This window comes from Magnolia sinica, chromosome 6 (genome assembly GCF_029962835.1).
Source record: "Magnolia sinica isolate HGM2019 chromosome 6, MsV1, whole genome shotgun sequence".
NCBI classification, from domain to species: domain Eukaryota; kingdom Viridiplantae; phylum Streptophyta; class Magnoliopsida; order Magnoliales; family Magnoliaceae; genus Magnolia; species Magnolia sinica.
In genome coordinates this window covers 22832388-22844893 of record NC_080578.1, presented here as the reverse complement: position 1 = coordinate 22844893, position 12506 = coordinate 22832388, and the positions used below count along the sequence as shown (strand labels likewise).

Sequence of the window (12506 nt, the reverse complement as noted above, 5' to 3'; positions counted from 1 at the left end):
GAAATAATAAAAATTAAATTTCGACTGTTTATATGTTGTGTGGTCTGCTTACAACTTCGATCTGACTCATTTTTTGCATCAACCCTTAAAATGATACTTTAAAATTAGTGGATGGAGTGGATAAATAACATATATCAGGGTGGGCCCACAGTTCTAAAATTGGACACTCTTATAGTGCCGTCTACCACGTGCCCTCCCCCAAAACGAAATCCATTGCGTCCGCCCTTTTCTCTCGCGCACGGACCTCCCAAAACCCACGTATCATTTGCGTCCGCCCTTTCCATTGCCCTCTCTCGATTTGCCTTCTGTCTCTCTCTCTCTCTCTCAAAACCCCTGAACACGTGTCTTCTGTCTCTCTAAAAACCCCAGAACAGGGTTTTCAGGGTTTTCCCTCTCCCTATTTTCCCCACGCCCCAAACCCAATCTCTCCTTCTCCTTCAATCCCTCCTCCGTTGTGTCATGGCCCTTGAATCTCTCCACCACATCTATCCTCCTCCTCATTCTCATTCACCTCTCTCTCTCTCTCTCTCTCTCTCTCTCTCTCTCTCTCTCTCTCTCCGAGATATAACCGCTCGCAATATCCAAACCCATTTCCGAGCTTTCCTTGCCCGTCGATCCCAAACCCTCAGACAACTCAAACACCTCGCCTCTATCAAATCTAATCTTGCTGCCCTCAAATCCCCTCTCTCAGACAAGACCCAACTCCGCAAATCCGATGCCCTCTCGCAGAAAGTCACCAGTCAGCTCCAAAAGCTCGAATCCATTTAAGGTGGTGACTCGATGATTCGGGAAGGGAAAAGGGCAGTAAACAACGAACTGATTCAGCTATTGCAATATGTTAATGGCATGGCAGCGAAAAGGCAAGAGACTCCTTCCAAATCAATAAAAAAGGTAAGCTTTTCAGAGAATGGTATTCGATCTAGAGCTTTAGCCAATGCTCGGGAGGCATTTCCAAGCATTCAAGCTGCCGGAAATGGTGCCAGCATTGATCATCGGGTTCTGTGTGATGATTAGAGAAATTGAACGCATTGAAGGGTTATCCAGGGTTCTTTTGAATGATGAGCAAGGGCTTGACATTGAGCTGGAAGGATTTCAATAGATCAGTGATGATGAAAGAAACCCTGAAAAGAATTTGAAGGGCGATGGAATTTTTAGAATGAGTGGGATCTACCAGGGTCGAAATGAGAATTTGGGTTTGTCTGCTGACCCAACTATGCCTGGGAAGGCTGCTGAGGGCAGTTTTGGAATGAATGGGATCTACTAAGGTCAAAATGGGAATTTGGGTTTGTCTGCTCCATTGCTTGTGCAGATGGAAGAGATTAGGGGAAGTGATTTGGGCAAAAAAAAGAAGTTTTCCAGGGTGATTGGGTGAAGGATGGGGGCTGCTACCCTCCAAACTCCATTGGCATTTGAGTAATTATAAGCTCTTGAACACTAGATTTCGTGCACGTGCACCCATTGGTTTGGTGATCTGACTTGTTGTTCTGTTAGGCCTGACATGGGTTGGGGATCATCCAGAAACCTCCTAGATTGGAAGATCCTAGCTATTGGTCGGCCTATCATTCCACTGAATACAAACCTTATCTACTTGGAGCCACCATGATGATTGGTTGTGATCTTCCTATCTGGAAGATTTCTTGGGCATCCTGAATCCATGGCGGGGCATCAGTCAATGGTTTGGATTGCCAAACAATGGGCCCCACGTGTGAGGAATTATGCGCGTTAAGAAATGATACAATGGCCAGTGAACATGAACTTATAATTCTCTCTTGTACCAGCCAACATTTGGCTATTTTGCATTGCCAAGCTATAGGTTTGTTTTATAGGCTTTATGTAGGTGGAGTTTTCTCAATCTGTGATATGAGTGTGGAGAGATTCTTGTGTTTTATTTTGCATTGCCAAGCTATAGGTTTGTTTTGTAGGCTTTATGTAGGTGTAGTTTTCTCAATCTATGATATGGGTGTGGAGAGATTCTCGTGCACCCATTGGTTTGGTGATTTTGGGACAGTCCATCCACTGCCGTGCCCATCAGATCAACAGTTAGGATGAGGACCCTATACAAACCGAGGACCCATGGTTGCTATGCATATGTTCAGCCAAGGATGGTGATTGCACAGCTTCTCTTCGTAAATACCATATATGAATCATACAATTGCATCACTAATGGACTAGCATATGGTTTCTTGATCATTAATAGCTTAATATCTAATAAGAAATGAAGGGTGATGTAGTGGGGTTGTCAGTAACATATTGAGACTAACTTCTTTCTTATAATCAGTCAAGATGCTCTATATGGCTCCTTACTAATCACACTGCTATAGATTGTTATAAATTGGCTAATGTTAATTATGGAATTGTGAAATATTATTGATTTCTCCTTTCTTTTTTAGCTCAATGGTAGACAAACTGCATTTCAACATTAAGGTCTCGGGGTCAAGCCCAACTTACCTATCAAAGAAAGAAAGATCTAGTCTTTGTATTTTATTAATCTTTCAAAAATACTTAAACAAATTTGTGGTTCTACCTATTTGATTTGATTTTTCAAAACATTGATTCCATCAGTTTTGACATGGGTTACATACTTTTCTTTCCTCCTCCTTTTAGTAAATTGAGTTAAAGCTTTTAGAACTAGAACAATGCCAGCCATCTGAAATTTTAGTCAACAAACCATTCTTCTTTAATGGAATAGGTTTTTGGGACTTCAAGAGCACAAAGAAATCCCTGCAGCCTACTAGAGTGCATTTGATGTTGCCTGTTTATGCATGGAAGAGAGACTAGCCTACTCCAATTTTGAACAGGTAAATCAATTTAAATTCTACACTACACTTTTGAATTTCATCTCATCATGAAAGTACTTTGAAACAATCTCTTTCTTGGACAACATATGTACACTGGCTTTTGGTGCACAATGTTTGATGGCGATCTTTTTCTGTATATGCATGTATGTCTGTCTATGTGTGCGTATGTATGTATTTTTGTTTGTAGTTTTAGGTGAATGGAGGGTGACACATTGTATTTTTTTCTTGTAAATCCCAAAATTTTCTTTTTTTTTTAAATTTAAATATTGGTGAAAATTAATAATAAATCTTAGGTTTTCTCTCATTCCCTTCTACATTTTACCTGGTGACCCAAGGGCCTGTTTGGGACATGGGATTAGGTGGTATGGAATTGCACTTGTTACGTGCAAATTCCATCCGGTGTTTGTAAATGACCAAAGGATTGGATGAATACAAGTATGATATCATCCAGTCCCAACAGTAGAAACTGCGGGATTTCTGGTGGAGATACACTGCAACTTTTGCAATTGGAATCCATTATTCCAATAGGCATTGAGAACTCAACAATCAAACTACCATTTCACAATTTGGGTTTTTGATTTGTTGGGATTATGTATTTGTTATTAGTGGTTGGTTTTTTATTTTTAATAATTTACAAATGCAAATTCTTTGTGATTTTTGAATTTCTGGATTGCAGGGTGTATGGTTGCTCTACTGGTAGTGGCTTCTACTTTGCTGGCAGCAGTGGTCGTTCTACTTTGTGATTTTGACCACATCAATAAGGTCTTGTGTAAGACCCATGTCCTAATCCATACCATTCCATTGGCTTCCGCGGTTCTTCCAGTCAAATTTCGGCAACCTTCGTACCATATCCGGCGTTTGCGCACGATCCTAAGTTAGGTCCCGCGCACCGATGTCGGCTCGATCCGAAACCTATGTCTTAGCGACCGCGTCGTCGCCGCGGTTCCAACGCCGTGACTTGCGCACCGAACCGATACCCAAGCAAGAAGATGCCGATTTGCGTTTATTCCGAAGAAACACCGCACGTTGCGAATTTCGAGGGAATCTCTACTATTAGTCTCATCAATCAACCATTAAAGCATCCCATACCTCAAGTACAATAACCCATCTCCACCTTTTTCAAAAGTCTACCCTCTTTCCACCTCACCACTCCTCTTTTTCCCATTTTCAACATTAACCATACCCCTTTTACAATTTTTTCAACCCAAACCATCACCCATCACTCCATCACCTTACCTCACCCATCCATATCTTCTTTCTCTCCCTCATTTCTCAAAATCTCCAAGCAACCCCAAGCCTCTCACGTCCAACACTTCTCTCCCAAACCACAAGTGTGGTCCACCTTCCATCTTCCATCTACACCCTCTCATCTCTCATCCCCACCATCAAAAGTCTATCAACCTCCATCAAAGTTGAAGCTAAGGAGCATTGGAGTCTAAGGGACCAAGAAGAAGGAAGATAAGGTGGGTGATTTGCCATTATTTTAAACTTTAGGGTCCACTTGTTGGTGGGACCCATTTGGATGTATGTGATTTAATCAAGAGGGCCCATAGTGGCGGGGTTCCTCTATCTCACCGTATATCTCTCTCTATCTCTCTCTTTCTCTCTTTCTTTGTATGGTGTGGATCCCACCAATATGTGTTACATCTACCTCGTCCATCTACATCAGACGGTGTGGCCCACTCTATTGCAGGTGATGATCCACACCATCCATTGTTTGGATGGCCCAATGCATTTATATATATATATATATATATATGTATATACATATATGTTATATTTTATATAATATATATATAATATAATATGTATCATATATATAATATAATATATATTATATGCATATATGATGGTGGGCCACTTCTACGTGGGACCCACCATAGCAATGTGTTTGGGTGTGTCGTCCAGCGTCCAGGGGACGCTGGACGTTGGCAAGAGAAGTGTGTGCACTGGCAATGAGTGTGTACTTAAAAAAAAGAAAAGAAAAAAAGAGTAGGGAGAGGTGGGCCACTCATGCAGGCCCCACCTTGATGCTTTCATGCAATCCAAGCCGACCACCCTATTTCTCAGATCATTTTAGGCGTTGAGCCGAAAAATAATCTCAATCTGAACTTATGGTGGGCCATAGCATAGCAAACGAGTTTCCTACCTTTGATTTGCTCCCTAATGCTCCTGTATATCTGAAACAGCCCAATATTGGACTCTATGGGTTTGTATCGAGCCACAGGGACCAATGGCTGGGATGGATTCATCTGTGGTGGGCCCCATCTATCAAAAACCACTGGATCTCTGATTTTCAAAAAAAAAATAAAAAGTAACCAGAGGCAGCAGCATCTGCTGCTGCCGCTGTCAGAGGACGGGCGGACGGACCGAGCAGGCCCTCACGGCCCAACTATGGGCCCCACGTCGATGTTTTTCGGCCATCAGCACCATGCATTTGGTGGGTCCCCTCGGACCAGCCGTCCATCCAAAAACTCAACCGAAAACGGGACTCAGGTGGGCCATACCATCAAAAATCATGTGAAGACATGCCTAAAACATATAAAATCGTTGGTGGGGCCTACCTGAGTTTTGGATGCGATTGAAACTTGAATTGGACCCTTACATTTGTGGGACACACACAATGGATGGGCTGGATTTGTGAACCACATTTTGGTGGGCCCCACTTATGTAAGTAACAGGTTGGACGTCAAAACGAGCATCACGGTGGGCTTCCTGCCAGCGTCACGGTGGGCTCCCTGCCCACGTACGTTGGATGGCAAATAAATTTTACGGTGGGCCCCTCCCTGGCTGCGTGACCCCGTGAGCAGGTTGGGCACAAATAAACATGTCAGTGGGCCCCTGGTCCACACGACCTATCAACAGGTCGTATGGAAAACAAACATTACAGTGGGCCCTATTCAGGCCCACGTGACCTTATGGACAGGTTGGATGAAATAAAAAAAAAAAAATATATATATATATATATACACACACACACACACACACACACACAGTGGGCTCTAACCTGGTCCTCATGACCTTATGAACAGTTGGATGGAAAATAAACATTATAATGGGTCCTAAGTTGGATGGAAAATAAACATTATAATGGGCCCTAAGTTGGGTGGAAAATAAACATTTTATTGGGTTCTAAGCTGGGTGGAGAACAAGCATTATGGTGAGTCCTACTTAGGACCTGCCTATGTATGTATTGTAAACCACGCCCTCTATTAATGTGGGCTCCATCATGATGTATGTGTTTCATCCAACTGTCCAACTGTATTGGAGATAATTAAGGCCCATTGTGGAGGCCCATCTTCATGTATTAAGTGGTCCTTGTTGAGGCCCACCTTGATTTGTATTAGGCCCGTATTATGAGGCCCATTTGATGTACTAGAGACCCACGGGTCAAGGCCCAATAGGATGTACATAAGGCCCAATGTAGTGTAATTCCACCGTGATATATGTATTGATTTTGTAACGGGCCACGCCTTGGGAGCAATGCTGGTTTGACGTCCACATTGAATGGATAATGTTGGTTAAATGTCCGCATTATAACTCTCCCTAAGGCGCACTGATAGGCCCATACTTATGGAAAGTAGGCCGTCTAGGCCCATCTCCGTTATACACTGAGCTCATCTCTTCATACATGTTTAGTATAGATCCATGATTCATGATCATCCGCATCATATGTATGCTTGATGTGAGGAGTGACCGATCATATCATATGCCTTCGGGCGGACTGTTTATGGGTCCCTGATAGGCGGAGTTGCCCCATATAAATGCATGGTACACACAGGATTGTTGCATGACTGATAGTATGACTCATGCACTTACATTTGTGTGATTGTAGTTACTATATGCCCTAGCGACATCAGGGCCTTAGCCTCCACAGACACATCGTGGATGGCAGGATTGGAAACCGAAAATATTTGGTTCTAGCATACGGGCGCCATAGACGTCCTTGGGTGAAAATCCCTAAACCCGATGGTACCAGAGGATGACTCCAACGTCGAGACCGAGTGGATATACGAGCGCATGAGGGCCGAATACCAGGAGGCCGCGTCTCCCACTGTGTCGTGGTCGGTTGGAAAGGAGTGTGGCCTTACTCGCCCGAGGGTAGGGGGCAATACTAGGCTAAGTTTGACCAGCTCGCGAATGGGTTCGCTATCGACGTGCCGGATAGGTATTGGCAGACTATTGGCTAGGCGGATAGTGAGGTTTTTTACGCTCACTTGGACTGTGCGGCTAGGAGAGCGACAGTGCCATTTGGAGTGTATTGAACCCCGGTGATTATCCAAAATGAGAACTGTACTGATACATGATGAGGATTGGCATGCTCGAGTTGCATCTCGCATCGCATGGCTGTGTTATGGCCGATAGCATTCATATCTTGCACCGCATAGCCTTGATACGGCTGATTGCATTCATGTGCTCTTCACCATGATTCCGTATTACTCTTACCTTGAATTTTGAGCACGTTTATATTGCACACATACTTCACCACCCTCTAAGCTTTCTATAAGCTTATGCACGATTGATGCGTGCAGATGACGCCAGGACGCAGACGCAGCCATAGTCTCACTGTAGTTGGAGCGTGTAGCCGAGCTTCTGGAGTTTTATTTCTTTTGTTATATTGTATTTCCCCTTTCTGCCGCATTGTACTCAAAAGTTTTTGATCATAGTGGATTTTGTGGTGGTATTCTTGTGGTTATTGTTTGTGGGTTATGCTTTTGTTATGCTCATTATGAATCAGACTGATGACTTGAAATCCTCCTTGTAGTATCCCAGGATCGGAACCTGGTGAATGGGTGCCGGGATCCGAAAATGGGGTTCTACGGAGGCTGTCGGTGCCGGATTTGGCGATCGGGAATTTTGTGAGCCCGGTTTCCGAGTTCGGGGCGTGACATCTTGTTTCTAATTCTACTTTTGTTTCCTGTACTTACTTTGAACATATGATCAGCAAACTGAGGAAAAGTATTTGTTTCTTGCAGTTTTGGTACTACACAGGGAAAGCCCAATTTTGTTCCATTTAATGAGGAATTGATGAAATCGACTCGAGGTATTTCGTATGTCCTATGCTTTCAAAAACAGGTCAATGAGATTTGAGACTCTTGTTTCAGTTTTAGAAAATTTCTTGCTTCAATTTGTTGATGGTGTGCTTCCCATCGATTTAGATCTTACAGTTGTTCTTTGGCTGTTTCATCAATCAAAGATATGTTATCTCAAAAAAGATTTTGTAAAATAGTTTTTTCTATATGAGTCTTTTTTAATTAATTTATTGAATTCAATCTTTTCTATATGGGTTTCGTAAGGACCACGCAAACACAGTTGGTTTTGAGAAAGGCGCATCGGTGATATTGGATGATTCATGGTTCTCTAAGGACATCTTTTTACATCGTCTATGCAAGGTAGAATTCTTCTGTTGTTTGAACATATAGAAATGCTGGGAAGGTTCATAGTAAGGCTGATTGAAGAGGAAATTTGGGAGAAAAGTGCAAGCATTGCTCACATGTGCAAGATCCATGTTAATGATTTGCCTTGGTTGGCAGACAGTACCAATCATCTATATCCAGCATGCACATGTGGCATACTTGATGAGTGAACCTGTCTTGTGACACCTGGTGAATGGCCAGGATCTCTTACATGTGTACATTGAATCTCCTTTTTCATATGCTTATCTTCAGCTGTATAGATGTGCATACCAGTTTTAATCATTCGAAAAATCAGAATCAAATCTGAAATCATACAGGTAGCAAGCCAATCAAGTTTTATGCATAAATTACTATAGCTAGGCTTGCGTTTGGCTCCACCAAATATCATGAAATACCATGATATTTTTCATCTAATTAGACTGATTAACTGTCAAATTTCATGATATTTAGTGTAACCAAAAGCACCCTACACTGGAAATATTGAAAATGGTTCAAAAGACGGCGAATAAGATTCATTGAATTGGTTGAGTGCTTTAAAACTGGCCCAGTTATCAAAACAACTACTTTTATTTTCTAATGCACAATTAGATTTCATTTAATTTCAGGAGTTCTTTTCATTGGTCCTAGAAGCCCATGTCGTGGATGGTGATCTTTTGTCCTGGGTGTGTATACTGATGCCCTCTCTCACTCTGTCTTTCGTCTTCTTGTTTTAAAGTGTCTTAATGGCTAGGATTGATTTTTATGGACACTATGTAAGTGAACCTTGCAAGGGGCTCATGGCTTCTACATGCCAATCTGCCACACATTTGTGAGATCCAAGCTGCTCAACAAGAGGGTCCCATTGTCTAAATGCGGTGGCCCAAAAGCCTTTCTGTTTTAGAAAGACGGGTTAACTGAAGGATTTCTAAAGATTTTGTTGCTGCATTGTTGATTAAAAGAATGATGTAGTTTTTTGCTGATGTAATTGGATATTGGCGATGTGCAGCTAATTCACAAGAAGATGCAAAGACTGCAAAGGAAGGCATACAACAGCAAGACAGCAACTCGGAAATCTATGGCAAGATGCAAGTAATGTTCATAGAAATGGACAAAAGCCCCGCTGTATGTTTTCTGCTCATGAAAGAACTAGTACTAATAATACACCTGAATGCTTCTGATTTCTGCCTATTTAAGAAAATTACAGAAATTATTACCTGTCATTACCAAGTACTTTGGGATTAGAATGGCTAGTTTTGTGGCTCAGCAAGAAGAAAGATAGTATGCATTAATTCATCACTAGGTTTCTCTACCATCAATGAACACACCCAATCTCTGGGTAGAATAGATCTGATTGCTCAATGGGGATGAAATAGCCACTTGTGAGAAACATATTTTTATTGGAAAATGGAAGGGTCATATACTTGTAGAAGGTTCAATCAATATCAATGATTTCATAAAACATTGAAATAATTCCTAGTTATAAAGGTTGCCTAGTGCATAATATAAATCATTAATTCACAAAGAATTATAAGCTTGCATTAGTCAAACGTACTTACAGTGGATGTTTTGGTATTGGAGTGAATGTCAGGACAGTTGGATGCTAATGAAAGGTGCCTATAGATTTCACCATTACTGATACATAACTACCGATACAACACACCTTGGCTCTAATCACAATGGGCCAATGACCCACTGGTAGAGTACATTGTGTGATTGTCACCACTAGGTTGTGGCAACTTAATGATGAACACGTAGCATACATCCATGTTGATTCTAGACTACCTGAATCATGGGTCTCCCGGAACACTTAAACTGTCTAAATCTTGCCAACCAAATTTGGACCGGAGACCATAATCTTTTTGAACCTTCCATTTCACAATTTTGATGGGCCTGGTTGGGTGCTTGTGTGCCACATGTATAGTGGATGAGTTGCCACAACTTATAGATGGAGCAAAGCAGATTGTTCAGCATTCCTTTTCTTTTCTTTCTATCTTTTGTGTGTGTGTGCATTTGAGTGTGAATGTGTGTATTTTGAAGGTCCGTGAAGCTTGAGAGGCGGCATCAGAAAGTGGTAGACTAGATGTTGAGTTGATTCTTGGCGGTATGACTCTTCTAACTCCAGATGACATGTTTGATTTGTTGTTAGGGTCTTCTAGCCACTTCTAATTCATCTCCATATAACATTTTTGAAAAGAAGGAAACCAAAGAGGAAAAAAAGAGAAGAAAATATATTCTATATCGGCATGTTGATATCACGCAATATTTCATGGGGACTAATTGAGGCGACAAGAAAGCCTGCCAATTCTAAATCCAAAATGGTTGAAATGCTTGCAAGTATCCTCACTGTTGGGTTTCCTCTGTGAACATTTGGGATATAGCCAGCTGAAACAAAAATAATAATTCTGCTTGCAAGATCCTCACTGTTGTGTTTCCTTTATTGTATCCAATTTTTCCTATATTCACTCTAAAAGAGGCAAATTAGATTGTTGATTCTCTTGTCAGATATGGAGTGATAAGAGGGTCACTTGTCAGCTAATCCAGTTTTCTATCTTTTGTTTGTTTGTTTTTTCCCTCAAACCTTACTCGTCCTAAACATTCAAATGTGGCATGTGTGTGTGAGATCCTAGCCATTTGTCCGTTTGTTAAGTGGGTCCAATCATGTATGTTTCGTGGCTACCAGTTCAGTAGTGAGGTAAGAATTACACATGTATGTAACATGTGTGCCCACCAAGTGACTGGACTGGCCTGATTTTCACAAGTAGATGTTGATACTACATAACTGATGAACAGCAGGGATATAGCATATACATGCCACATACCATATTGGCATGTCTGGAGATAGTAAGATTGAGAATCCTACTATATCATTAAGTAGCCTTCACATTTCTCACTCAAATTCCAAGGAGGTTGTTTTTTTTTTCCTTATTATCGATTTGTTTTGTCAGTGGCAATTAATCAACTTACAAAGAATTTGGCATGTGAATGGGCAAAAGACAATATAAGGACAAATTGTGTGAGACCTTTGTATATCAAAACCTTGGCATGTGAATGGGCAAAAGACAATATAAGGTAATGGTTGTTAGGATTGTCTTTATAATTTTTTTTCAGGGGAAGCTACCAGGAGGCCAAGAAATAGCTGTGAAATGACTTTCTAGGAGTTCCAGACAAAGCTTAGACAAAGCTTAGAAGAGTTCGAGAATGAAGTTATATTGATTGCAAAGCTTCAACACAGGAATCTAGTCAAGCTCATAGGTTATTGCATTTAAGGCGATGAAAAGATGCTTCTCTATAAGTACATACCCAAGAAAAGATGATGTCCTTTCCTTTTTATTTTTATCATTATTGTAATTAATTCATTATTGAATGAATGATGATGCCGGTGGTAATTGAATGAATGATTACGTAGGTGGTAATTGATGTATGAATGAATGATTATAGTTTTTTTAACAAGTAGACAATTTCTATGGATATTTACCGTAGCTAGTAATCCGACAACTGTAGCTGTTATTGAATTTAGCATATTGTTATGGATCTAGTACAACTTTTAGCTACAAATACTATCTGTAACTGTAGGTGCTTTTCGCTATAGAAATAAGTGCTACGGATTTTATCTATAGCTATTATAATCTTTGGCTACGGATTTAATCCGTAGCCATAGGTTTTAGACCTATGGCTACGACACTTGTGACTACGGTCATGCTACGGATTAAAACCGTAGCCATAGGTCTTTAGCTACGGTTTTAATTCGTAGCCTTTGTCCCTTTTTTTGGTAGTGAGGTTGCCTGATAGACTTAGGAAGCAAGGTGGTGTGCATTGACTTGATTGTCACCACGATATATCATTATGACATCATCCTCGACATGGATTGGCTCACTGAAATGAAGGCAGAGATCGATTGTGAAACCAGATTAGTAACAGCACATGGGCTCGAGGGCACAGCCTTCACTTTCCCAATTCAAGTCAGTTGCCCCTTCCGCGTCCATTGTTACGCTTCCTTATTGAAAAATGTTGGGGGTCCGATACTTCAAAACATGCTAGTAATCCAAGACTTCACGGATGTGTTCAGAAAGATCCCTAGGCTACCTCCTTAGCGCGAGATCGATTTTACCATCGACCTAGTGCTAGATGCGACACCTATCTCTTTACCGACGTATCACAGCCTCCATGTGAAATGGAGGAGTTGAGGAGACAGATTGATGATATGTTAAATTTAGGTTTCATATGACCAAGCGTATCCCCTTGGGGAGTACCTGTGTTGTTTGTAAAGAAGAAAGACGGATCGCTGCGATTGTGTATTGATTATCACAAACTA

The 12506-nt window shown here is 41.3% G+C and overlaps 2 long non-coding RNA genes across 4 annotated transcripts; both read left to right on the top strand.

The window, feature by feature from the left end:
* The first annotated feature begins 553 nt into the window (after positions 1 to 553).
* Positions 554 to 8796, top strand: LOC131248535 (uncharacterized). Of its 3 annotated transcripts, none has more exons than XR_009172290.1 (5): positions 554 to 891; positions 2690 to 2798; positions 3475 to 3560; positions 7775 to 7842; positions 8096 to 8796. It is a non-coding gene; the product is annotated as an uncharacterized LOC131248535 (long non-coding RNA). The 3 variants fall into 3 exon arrangements; XR_009172288.1 differs by having other exon boundaries at positions 7775 to 7874; XR_009172289.1 differs by lacking the exon at positions 3475 to 3560 and having other exon boundaries at positions 7775 to 7874.
* Positions 8797 to 8885: 89 nt separating this feature from the next.
* Positions 8886 to 11570, top strand: LOC131248536 (uncharacterized). Its single transcript, XR_009172291.1, has 3 exons — positions 8886 to 9316; positions 10232 to 10295; positions 11303 to 11570. It is a non-coding gene; the product is annotated as an uncharacterized LOC131248536 (long non-coding RNA).
* The last annotated feature ends 936 nt before the right edge of the window (positions 11571 to 12506 follow it).